General features: G+C 41.5%; 1 pseudogene; it reads left to right on the top strand.

Annotated features, from left to right (window-relative positions):
* The first annotated feature begins 12,059 nt into the window (after window positions 1-12,059).
* LOC149149864 (polyadenylate-binding protein 2 pseudogene) overlaps window positions 12,060-13,193 on the top strand; it is a 29,456-nt pseudogene continuing 28,322 nt past the window's right edge.

Raw genomic sequence — 13,193 nt, 5'->3', positions numbered from 1 at the left:
TTTCAAGAAAATCAGTTATGCTCTTTCTCAGAGGGAGAAAATGAAATATAAGTCAATGAATGAGAAGGGAATGATTTACAGGCCCCATTGGATAATTATGAGATAGAAAGTTATTGTAAGCATTTTTTTTACTTCATTCAATCCCAGTTGAACAGGAAATATGATCTCAGGTCATCCAAGAAATGGTCCAGGGGGTAAGATAAGAATGAAGAAATTCTTCATCCAACTTCCCTTAAGCCAACTAATAAAGGGAAGAAATCACTCAACCCTATTCCACCAACCAATAAATAATCCTCCCATTTTCAAAATGATTCTGGAGGTTCCAAAACAGAGCAATTTCCCCCACGGATGAAGCCAATCTATAATGAGAAAAAAGCACCTATCGAGCCTGCTAAAATTAATAAGAATCCCTCTGTGTTAAGTCTCCAAAAAAGATTTGAAGAAAGTCAAGATAGTTGTCCCTTTGACTAAATTATTGAAAGAACCCTAGTTTAAAGCTCAAGTTTCTCATTTAATGAGCTCGAATGCCACTAGACCTATGCAATATAGCCTGAACATTTAAGAAGAGAGGTCTATGCTTGTGTTTGGACCCCATGTGCGGGAGCAAGACCCTTCCACTCATCCATTCTATGTCACCTTGGTAATTCATGGTCTGCTACTACATAATTGTATGCTTGATTGAGAAGCATCTCACAACTTAATTCCATTATATGTGATGGAATAGGTGGGATTGCAGATAAAAAAAACCATACGAATATCTTTACTCCTTTCATTCCAAAAGAATAAAGTTCCTTGTTATGATCAAGGATCTAGTGATCAATTTGGTTCAAATTCCAATAAAGAGTGTGGTAATCGATATTGTAGTGGTAGATATCCATGCAAGTTTTGCTATGCTTTTATCTAGGTCATGGGGAATGAAAATTGGTGCTTTCATTAAAATGGAATTAACCTATACTATCGTTCTTGTGTTTGGTGGAGAAGAGCGTCGACTGTACAGGGAATTCAGATTCGTGAAGACAAGTATAAGGGAATATTGTTTAAACAATGCTCCTATGTATGTTAAGGAGAAGTATTTTTCTTGTCTATTGTTAGAAGAAGATGATCAAGTCATGGGAGACGCCCAAGTGGAATGTATAACTCAGTTGAGTAAGAAATCATTAGGGCATGACAAAATATAGAAAATGTATTTCGATGGTACTTATTCTAGAGAAGAAAATGGGGAGGGTGTGTTGTGGGTGTCTCTAGAAGGCATCCTGATCCATCTCTCTTTCACATTGGAGCTTGAAGACACAAAAAAATTTGTTGAATAAGAAGATTTGTTGTTGGGGCTGCAAGATGCTAGAAACATTAACATCGGGTTCTTGAATGTGTTTAGGGATTTAGAACTGGTCATGAAATAAATAAAAAATGAGTGTCAAACCAAGCATCTAAGAATGAAGGCCTATAAGAATTAAGTATGGGACTTGATTGAAATTTTTTTCTTAGATTTCAATATTCAATTTCTTCCCAGGGAGAATAATAGGATGACAGACTCATTAGCCATTGCTGCTAGCAATTTTACGCCTCCCCAAGATCCCATTCTAAGATATGAATTCGAGGTCAGGTAAAGGCCTTCGTTACCAAACAATGTGAAGTGCTGGTAGGTGTTTGAAGATGAAGAATAGAGCAAGTGATTCATGGAGGTCGTTGGAGAATCATTTAACTCATTGATTGATCAGGAGGACGAGGAGATGACATGTGAACTAGAGGTCCGTTGGGAGGAAACCACAGTTGGTCACAAGATATAACAACTAAAGGGGAATATCTTCCCCAGAGAATTAGTTCCATTGCAAAGGATTCTTAACTCAAATGATGTGGCTACAAAGACAACTAAGCAAGATCTTGAGGAAGATGTGGAAGATTGTAATATTGGCATTGAAGAAGAACCAAGAATCATCAAATTAGCTAAAGGAGTTCCTAGGGAATACAAACAAAGGTATATGGATCTTCTTAAGGAGTACATGGATGTGTTTTCCTGGTCATATGATGATTATCCTGACGTCATAGATAAAAAAATTCCTTTAAAAACTCGGGTGAATCCAAATAAATAGAAGCTCAGGAATATTAATCCTCTGTTGATCCCATCAATTGAAAAGGAGCTCAAGAAACTATAACAGAATAAGATAATTGTGCCTTTAAGGTACTCTAATTAGGTATCACATTTGGATCATGTCAGGAAGAAGAATGGATAAATAAGGCTATGCGTAGATTTCAGAAATTTGAATAAAGCATCGCTGAAAGATAATTATTCTCTGTGTAAAATGGATTATATTATGCAATGAGTGGTAGTGTCTACTCATATTTCCATGATGGATAGTTTCTTTGGATACAACCAAGTCATTATACAACCTCAGGATCAGAAGAAAACAACTTTTACTACACCATGGGGAACGTTTATGTATGCTAGAATGCCTTCCAGCCTCATAAACATTGGAGCTACTTTATAGAGAGCAATGGATGTAGCATTTGTTGGAGAGAAGGATAAATTCATAGTAATCTACCTAGATGTCATAACTGTTATCTTTGATTCAGATGAAAAGCACCTCAATAACTTGGAGCTCACTTTCGAAAAGTGCAGAAGGTATGGTATGTCCTTAAACCTGAAAAAATCCCAATTGTCTCTAAGTTTAGGGAACTTATTGGACCACATTGTAGCAAAGGAAGGAGTGAAGATTGATCCCAAAAGGGTGGAAGTTATTAAAAATGTTCCATTACCAAGGAATAGGAAGGAGATTAAGGTTTCCTTGGGTAGAATAATTTGTCTCAGGAGATTCATACCAAACTATGTTGTAATTGTCAATGAAATTACATAAATGTTGAAGAAAGATAGGGAATTCAAATGGACCATAGAATCCCGCAAGTCATTCTCTAGAATAAGAAAGGATTGTGTAGAATCCCTAGTCTAAGCTAGCCTAGACTATCAGAGGCCATTCCTCATTTTCTCTTTTGCCTCTCCTAACACTGTGGCAATTGTTCTATTGCAGAAAAATAATGAACAACATGAACAGTCGATCACATTTTTCAGCTAGTTGTTACAAGATGCAGAGCTGAAGTTTAATACCTTAGCAAAACAAGTTTATACCTTGGTTAAATCCTTGAAGGCCTTCTGAATTTATGTCCTACAGTCCAATATAATAACATATGTCCCAAATGTCATTGTGGAAGGCATTCTCATGTAGGGAGACAATGAAGGTAAGAGAGGCAACTGGATTTCCAAAATTCAAGAATATGACATGGACATCAAACCCTCCAAGTTGATCAATGAGTAGGTATTGGCTAAAATATTTTCTGAGACTAACTGGTAGGCCCTAGGTATAAATTTGCTAATAGATGAGGATGGAAAAGGTGGAAAATGAGAGGAACAAAACAATATTGAGACCTCAATACAGAAAATCCAAATGAAGTATCTTGTCTCACAATGGTATAAGTATCTGGCCCATTATTTACTTTTTCTGAAATGCCCATTGAATTTTGACAAAGTTAAATACAGGGAATTAAGTATGTAAGCCCAAAATTTTGTCATTTCAAATGGCCAGTTGTATTGGAAAGACCCAGTGGGGATTTTTCTTTTATGCCTGGTAGAAGAAGAGCTTCATAAGGTGATTTAAGAATTTCATAATTGTGTTTGTGGATGAAATAATAGTAGGAGAGCCACAATCCATAAGATCCTTAAAGTAGGTTTCTATTGGCCCAATTTTTTTGGTGAGGTTCATGATTATGTTAGATCTTGTGGAAAATGTCAGATTTTTGCTAAGAAGCAACAGTTAGCACCCCCTCCCCCTGATTCTTGTTTCTGTGGAGGAACCCTTCAAGTAATGGGGGCTACACTTCACAGGGGAAATACATCCACTACCCAGCAGTCAACACAAGTGGATTCTTATAACCATTGATTACTAGTAATCCCCCAAATAGCATTATTTTGGACAGTAACTTTTAGATTCCAGTTGCTATATGATTCTTGAATAGAAAATCCACATTGAATTCCAACACCAAAATTCCAATTTGAGGGAACACCTATGGCCATTCTCAATCACTCAAACTCAAAACATCAGTGATCATTATATTGAAAAGATAAAATAAGAGTAGTTTTGATTTGTTTTACATATTTACATGCAAAGCAACGATAGTTTTCCCATATTTACCATACTTGTAATTTCCAAGACATAACACATCAATTGATATTTTACAACAAATATTTGATTCAATACAAACAAGAATTTAACATAATACCAGTTGGGCATGGAATCTCCCCACATCAAGTTTTGGGGCTAAAAGCCTAAGTTTTGGTGAAAGGTTGTTGTAAGACTTTGCGAATTGCAGGCGCGGAGCGTGAAGTATAGGATGAGTCATAGGGTTTTCCGCCCTACAATATTGTAATGTAATGTGAAGTCAAGTCGGCCTACCCATGGTTCACGGACCATGGGATTGTATAAATAAGAGCAAGGCTCTAAGTGTAAGGATAGCAAATTAGAGAGAAGAAAAGGAATGATTCAAGCTTAGAGTAAGAGTCTAAGTGTATTGGGTCGTAGTGGTAGGAAGAGGCTCTCCAACTGAGTGCATAGAGGCCTAGTAGAGTCCGCAACTGAGTGCGCGGACCCCTGTAGCTGAGTGTACAGGGTGGTGTTGAGTCTGTAATATGGATCAGAGATTAATAAAGAGAAGTTGATTCTTATTTCTGTGTATATGTCATGCATTGTCTTCTTTACATTTATATTGGTTTATTTATCACGCGCACTGATATGATTGTTGAATATGTTGTAATAATCATTAATCTTCCACACACAATTTAAGTAATCAGGTAATAATAGATTAAACCGCGAGGAACTTGGGTATTATACGGGTTGTGCCCCGAGTAGGGCTGCGCGAAAGCAGCATCGCAGGCTGTGAAGGAATAGCAAGTGTAGTAGTGACGTGCACGTAGGGTTAAACCGCAGATCTCCAAAAAGCTCATTAGACATTCCCAGGGTGCGAAAACCTGGTTATAGCACCCTCCCATACTACTTCGGGTGAGACCTTAGTCCGCACTCCGCGAACTGTTGCCGAAAGGGCCAGTAGTACTGGGATTTTCTTGGCTAAATCACCTCTAAACCTGTGTCAGGCCCATATAAGCCAACAAATGGTTCCATTTTCGAGACACGGGATCTGCATAAGGGATGTCTAATGTGATGCCACTGGAACCCAACAAAGAAAGAAATTGAAGAGTGATTGGACAAGAAGATTCACGAGTTCGCAACACATGAAAACAAAACTCCACGAGTATCTAAGGAACAGTGGTTGGGATGCTACTTGTATACGGAAATCCATGAAATTTTCTTTGCATCATTTCCTTTTGAGCTATATGAGTGGATCACGAAGTTAGCAGACAGCCAGGGACGGTGTAGGCTTGACAAACCAATAGTGTGGACTCCAGAATTAGTGCACAGACTAGAAGCATCAGAAGATAAGGTCGTGTAGGCTGTGGACCATTGGCTCGACCAGATAATAGGGAAATTTATCACTGAGTTTGCTATAGACACGACCTTCAGCTACAGTGAGGCAGAATGACGTTTTCTCAAAGGACTGCGAGGTAAGTACATTAAATCTTTGAACACTTGGATTAAGATGCTATTGTGTGAAAAGTAGGTTATGTGAATAAATTAATGTTTCGGACTACGCGGAGTGGGAAGATCTAAAGAAGCGGAAGTAGCAAAGAGTTAGAAACTAGTCCCTTAATTTTACCCTCGTGGGAAAGTGAGGAGGAGCTCGCGAAGGTTTCTCCGAGAAGCGTGGTCAGGTTGATAAGACAACGAATTCTGCATTTACCACTGTTGACATGGCTAATGTGCACTATGCCCACAAGGGGAACTAGCCCGATCGTAAGCCCCAATTAGACCTGCTTTCATTTGGATTGGCTAGCTCCGACGGGTTTTAAGGGACCCCATAAACCGCTTGAACATGTCGAAAGATTGATTTCGGGAGGAAGACTTTATTTAAATCAACAAAATGAAACAACTGACCTCTATGTATTAAATCCTATCTATACTACTTCTAACTATTCTAATCTAGTCCTAGCTACTCTAATCTATCCTGCAAGAGCATGATACAGAGGTTTAAACATCATATATATGTTCAGCAGGAGCGTGATAAAGAAGGTTAAACATCATACATAGATTCAAGTCCAAATGAAACAATCACTAAATTCACAGCTGGAAAAGACTATATTAAAGCTAAATTGCAATCCAATCACTCATATAGGAATCCACATTATTCTATGGAATTAAAACTGTAATTGATGTTTAATTTAATTTCAAATCAGAGACCATTCATAAGTTAACCATGAAACTGAATCAAATTCAATTTAACAAGACTAATAGTGAACTGTAAGTCATCAATATGCATAAATATAAATCACATTTACATTCATGCCAGTAACAACACTCTGATCCAAAACAATACAATGAGTCTGAAACTAAAGGCTCCTTCTTCCCTCAAAAACAGTCCTCCTCATTCACAATAAAGCAACACTGTTCTTCTCGAAAATCGAAATCCCTCCTTTCATCTACGAAGGTAATATTTATGCCTTTTCCCTTGCTCTCTGTCTCCCCTGCCTCTTCATCTCCCCGACTATTTTTCAAAATGTAAATCGAGTACACAAGGATAGGAGTGGTGAGGCTACTACCACGTCAAAGTCACTTTGCTGGAGCATTTTGCTTCTCGGGAAATGGATAGGTGTCGAAGGAACCGAGCATGGCTATGTATCCCTTCACTACACCTGTGTGGAATGGTTATTATTCCCTACCACTTCCTGAGGGAAACTTGAAACGCCGTGTCTGTCATCTAACACCGGCGTGCTTTGAGGCATTTTTGGAAGGAGTGACATCTTGAGGGATCGGCGTTGTGCTTTCCTTGCCACAGAGTGAGCCTTCATCATGCATAACAACGGTCCATCTCCCTTTTTGTATGATTCACCTTTACAGTACCCAACTGAGGTTGCAGAGGTGTCATCTAGACATTTAGCGCCTCTATCTACTACCGGATCCACTCGAGCTCACTTGCAGAGATAATTCATATTAGCCTTATGATTACGAACAAATGATAAAATTCCTAAAACAACAAATCTTTGCCTTCATGAAGCATTTAGAACATCAAAAGAACAATCGTGAAATAATCAGCCCCCTTGTCTTTAATCCATACATTGATTCAGTCTTACAAGCGAAAACTCTCTTTACACTGAAATTTATCATAAAACGCACAATAGAATCAAAATCTGGACTTGAAACACTATAGGCAGGAACCTATACCCTATCGGGTCTGCTATATGGAACTTTCCATTAAAAATCGCAACCACGACATTTTATTGAATACACATCAATACACGTAAAAACCCCGCAGTCTGGTCATACAGCTAGACTTCAAAATTATACACTAGAGCCTATAACTATCGGTCAGTCCGATAAACAATGGCACGCCTTATATAAAACTTTGGACAGGGGCGATTGCGATATGCAAAATGTTTCGGACCCGATAGATATATACATATCGTGGTTGATAAAACCATCGGGTTTGGTAGATGGTAGTGCGCCATATATATAAGCCTTATGCCTCTCGATAGCGATAAGTGATTAACTCTGGATTCGATATATTATATGATATGCTTAATATGATCGGCGGGTCTGCCACATCGCTGTGCACCTTATGTTCAAGCCTTGGGACCCCACCGATTGCGATATGCGAAATGCTCCAGACCCGAAAATATATGTATTCCAGTTGATAAGGCCATCAGGTCCGGAGGGTAGCGGCACGCCATGTATGCATATGCCTTGGACTTAGGCCGATTGTGATATGCGACGGGGTTTTTGGACCCGAAAATATATATATATTATGGTTTATAACGCTATCAGGTCCGGAGCCTTATGGCATACATTATGTTAATTGCGATAAGCCCCAAAAAAGGGATTTATGCATGTTTTGTGAGGGATTTTTTTTATAAAGAGTTAGAACGAAAATAAGGTGTGATAGAAGTGAGTGTGGAGGTGATTATGTGAGTGAGCATAGAAGTACCATAAATGCATATGAAATTTGAAAAGTTTGATGAACAGAATGAATGAAGGGCTAAGCTGGGTCAAGAATGAAATATGCAATGGAGATTTATCAAAAGGTGGGTCTTGACCATTACGAATTAAATATTTGACTTGGCAATGAGTTAAAGTCTCTGGGATAAAATGGATCATTCGGAGAGGTGGAAGATCAAACTTCTAGGGGGACCCATGAAAAATTGCTACCAGGGCAAGTTTTAATAGGGTGGTGGTTGTGGCCACAACAATGACCTCCACCCACACCACCACCTGTTTCACCCTCCTCAACTCCATCTCCAGCCACTCCACCTCCGCCACCACCGCATTTCATTATGGCGAGTGCGATCAAACTACCGGTATTCAAGGAGTGGGGAATGAAGATCCAGACCAATTCTGGTTCATGGTAAGAGCAGTATGGGAAGCACAAGGTGTCATGGATGACAATATTAAGAAGGCTACACTGGTGAGTGCGTTGCAAGTTCGCTCATTAATATGGTATATCAAGCATTCTAATGACCACCCAAATGTAGGAATTGCAGAGATCCAGGCCGCGCTGAACAGGGAATTTAGCAAGCCAAAGTCAGAAACATAATCAATCATTGGGTTTAAAGAGATTGCGATGCTCCCAGGTGAGACCCCATGGGATCTGGATCAATGGATGAAGAGTATGATTCGTGAAGCCAATATGACATTGACAAATGGAAATCATCGCGCATGGTTTGTAGCATCTCTGACACCACTTAAGGACAACACTATCACAGCAAAAAATTTCCACCTATGCTGAAGAATTGGAAATGGAAATGATATTACATGAGACCCTTATAAAAGATCCTGGGTTGGGAGTCCAACAAATCCATGCGCAACTACAAAATCTATGTCTGGAAATGCAGAGTTTGAAATAGGAAAGGGTACCTCGGCTGAAGGCATGCAAGGAAGTATGGTGCATAAAATGCAAAGGCCAAGGGCATGACAAAGATCACTATCTAGTGTTCATGAACTACTTGGCAGGAGGAGGGCCGATGCCATTGAGGTCGGAGGCACAGGCAGGGAAACACACTATGGATAATTTTCATCTACTACAGAAGTATACGCAGACGTCCCAACAATTGTTTTGTAATTTCTGCAGGACGGTAGGCCACGATGAATGCACCTGCCGAAGTTACGAACTAATGATGGATCAGACCCATCCCTATAGGGTGCAGACCAAAACATGAGCCCTCGACCCAAATACAGGGATGGTGCGTGTTGGATTTCAGGGACGCAGTCGAGGACGAGGAGGAATGGGACCAAGAAGGGGTCACGGTCAGTTAATTTCTTTCAATTGTGGAGGGCCATGGAACTATGCCCACAATTGGTTCGGAAGGCTCCTAAAAAGGAACTCGAGTTTGATTTAGAACGCACGAAGGAGACATTCATGGAAGCTAAGATGAGCGTCACGAAGGCCTCCACTTCAAGTAGTAAGGATCAACTAGAACTAGGAATGGATCCTTCAATGCTCACTACCTTTCTGGAGACATGCATGAAACTGATGCGTGACAGCAAGGTAGTCAAAGAACTACAAGAACTTATCATGAGATGCACGGGGTCAGGAGAATCGCACATGGTCCGGAAATTGGGGAAGCATGCATTGCACACCGAAAGGGAAATGAGGTTGAATGCACAAATCAGCGAGTATGAAATGGATCAGGTAGTCTTAGATCTGGGTTCAGACGTGAATGTACTACCAAAGCAAACATGGGAACGCATGGGTAGACCCGCGTTACAATGGTCTCCTACTCGGTTACGAATGGCGAACCAATAGAAGATTTTTCCCATGGAAAGATTGCAAGGGGTAATAGTAGATATTGAAGGTGCGAGCATGTAGGTAGATTTTGAAGTGATAGAGATTTTTTATCATAGTAACCCCTATCCTGTGCCACTAGGAATAGATTGGGCCACTGACATGAAAGAAGTCATAAATTTGAAGAAGCGGAAAATGATCTTTGAGAAAAATTCACTATGTGTAGTAGTCCCGTTGGATCCAGCCGAAGGAGCATGATACATTGAACCAGTGCGTGACGATGATAGTGATGACGATCTCAATTGTATTTACAAGATAGCTACATGAGAACAAGATTGGGTTAATCCAACTGCATATGGGAGAATTTCGTGGGAGCACATCAGCTCCTGCACTTCGGATTCAGACGAAGAAGTAAAGCGATGGTAGAATCAGCTGCACGAAGTAACAACGCTCAATTGCAATATGATGGTTAAATCACTACGTTGCGTGACAACAAAGGCAAGGGAGCTGCCGACATATGATGGATTTTCAGCGGTGGATGAATTTCTGAGTAAATTTGAAAGTTCACTACCAGAACAGCAGCGATTCGATGCTCTAAAAAGGACGCTGCGTGCAACGCTCGCACGTTGGTGGGGTACACATCAAGAAAGTTTTGAGAACTAGAGCAGATGTAGAAGGATGATGTGCCTACGCTTTGGGAAGCGCCAGCATAGAATGCGAGCCGATCAACTAGGGTGGAACAACTTGCATGCCCAACTTTTCCGATGGGTACATACATATGTTGTACAGACCGCACAAGCACACACCACTCCCAGAATAGAGAGTCAGAACAATCCGCAGCTGCAGGAAAGGCGACGCGCATTACCAACCATCCACGAAGAGGCATTTTCTAGGGTGTGTGAAGTACTGGGCAAGGTTCACCAAGCGAGACGAACTAATTGGGACCTGTGCATTCCAACAATTCGATGGGCCTATAGAACCATGTGCAAAACACTGATCGTGGAGATGATTCCAAAGGTGCGGAACAGAGTAGAAATCGTAATTTCTGAAGAGAATATAAAAAGGAATCCACATGTAGTATCTCCCGCAGTTGTGACAGTATGCGAAGACCAGGACGAAGAAATCACATAGCTATGCGAGGCCAAACATATAAGGATGTAGGAAGACATTTGGTGAGGGAACCTTAGACTTCGCGAACTTGAAAAGGATTGGGTATGATTGAGGAAGAAAAACATGTTGATGGACGTTGAGATCAAAAGGCTGGAAAATGAAATCACGCAAGCATGTCTCGTCTATAAACCAAGAATGACAAGGCAAGATACAGATGATCATACCACTGCATTAGAATATTGTCGCCGAGAATTTATGACTCTACTGCCATGGCTACGACCGCACCTTACCAAGCATAGTAACCATGGGAGCACACCACATGAGGTAGAACGTGTGGCGCCGGCTGTCATGACGGCAATTAAGGAGTGTCCACAGACTATACTAGAAGGCGAATTGAAGTCTTGTACAGGTGGTGCGACCACCTGACTAGTCGTAGGGAACATAGTCTCAGCACTCCAAGCAGTTGAAAGAGAGTGTGAGACTATAAAAGAGTATGTGTGGGAGCTGCATGATAAGGGAGTTGCACACAGAATCAACATGTCACAAGGGTCGCGACCGCGCATGGGGGCTGCGCTGCCACGTGGGTAGGCTGGGCAGTGACCGTTCGTGTCATTGTTCATGACGGGATGTCCGATTTAAGGCAAAAGGGAGCCGGTGGCGGGCATTTAAGACATGAATTAACTACAAGATTTGGGACACTCTGCTACCAAGAAAGCATTAATGGCTCAGAATTGGGGGGAATAGTCGAATTCAAATTTAAAAGGCGTTATAAAACTCCAAAGGCTAGCCACAAGACAACACTTTCTCATTTGAGATTTGGGCCATTACGTAGAGCACAGAGTGTTGAGCGCCAAGCGATATTTGAGTCCTGAAGTTTGCGAACAACCATAGACAGTTCAAACAGGATGACGACTACCAGGAGAAGGGTGGGTTTTGTAGAAGGTACCACCAATGAAGCCGCACTAAACCACACAGTGCAGGAGGTCCCCAGAGATGCTCTGGATGCACCAGAAATTTCGAAATCGCCTCAGACGCCGAGGCCCAAGAAGGATAAGTAGGTAGCAGGACCAGTCCGCATGTCCCCGCAAAATCTGCGGTTCGGTAAACTCTCCATGGATGAAAAGGGCAAGCTTGTCACCATTGAGACAGATGATGATGAGGAGGACCTACAAGCTCTCGTTGATGAGATAGAGGCAGTCGATGACATGGAAGAAGACATCTAGTCAGTGCGCACTACAGCGAAATTACCCAAGTATGTACCTCCGCAGAAAGGAAAAGCTAAGATACCCAAGGATTTGGATGCCACTAAGAGCGCACTCTAAACCCTGCTCCTCCCCAATGGAATTGTTTTTGAGGGCTTGCCCTTGGGCCGCATGCCCACAATGAAGTTTGAATATTGGGACCTCGCGGACAGTGAGAAGTTCCCACATTTAGAGACCGAGAACCTCATGAAGCAGAGCACAAAGGGGTCAGTTACAACACTAGAGCCAAGGAAGTGGCTGCGCGGTGTGGAGAAGGCTGAACTACTTCATTTACTATGGATTCTACACTTTCACCACGTGCCTATCACAATTTTCATCATCAGACAACTGCTTTTCCTGGTGCATGATGGGTACTTATGGCTGGAGGAGCCTATTCCCATCATGGTGGATCTTATCCATAGGATTTCCCAGCTCCCATGTAAGGGAAAGGGCCCCATGGAGATAGCTAGAAAAAGCAGAGATTTGGCACTCGCAGAGGTCATGAAGAAGAAATACAAACTAGAAAAGAAAAACAGGGGCTACGCAATTAGTAGCATTAAAGATAAACGGGTGCGCGTAGCCACACAACTCCTGGTTGGGAAAGTAATGAGGAAATGCCACGGAGATGAGGTACCAACGTCGGTAGTTGCTCTGGCAAAAAAATGTGCCGAGGGGGTCCAATTCAACTGGGCTGAGTTCCTCTTCGAAGAGTTCCTAAATAACTGGAAGGAAGCTTAGGAGCAGGGCAAGGCCTTCCACTATGCGTGATTGCTTTTGTCTATTTTACTGGTAACGTGGGGAACTGCCTGAGGACAAGCAGTTCCCTAATATTGAACAGGACTTACTTGAGGCCGCAAAGTACACGTCACTCTGGGCTACTAAGGATACCGTGCGGATCTGTAAAATGACGATCTTCTGGGTGCTCATGGAGGCGAGTGTCCGGATGTGGATCAACAAGAGGTCACGCCT

Source organism: Pinus tabuliformis, chromosome 9 (genome assembly GCF_031772625.1).
Source record: "Pinus tabuliformis cultivar Carrire ecotype Pingquan chromosome 9, CPIR1, whole genome shotgun sequence".
NCBI classification, from domain to species: Eukaryota; Viridiplantae; Streptophyta; class Pinopsida; order Pinales; family Pinaceae; genus Pinus; species Pinus tabuliformis.
Note: the sequence above shows the minus strand (reverse complement) of the source record. Positions and strands in the feature narration are given on the sequence as shown.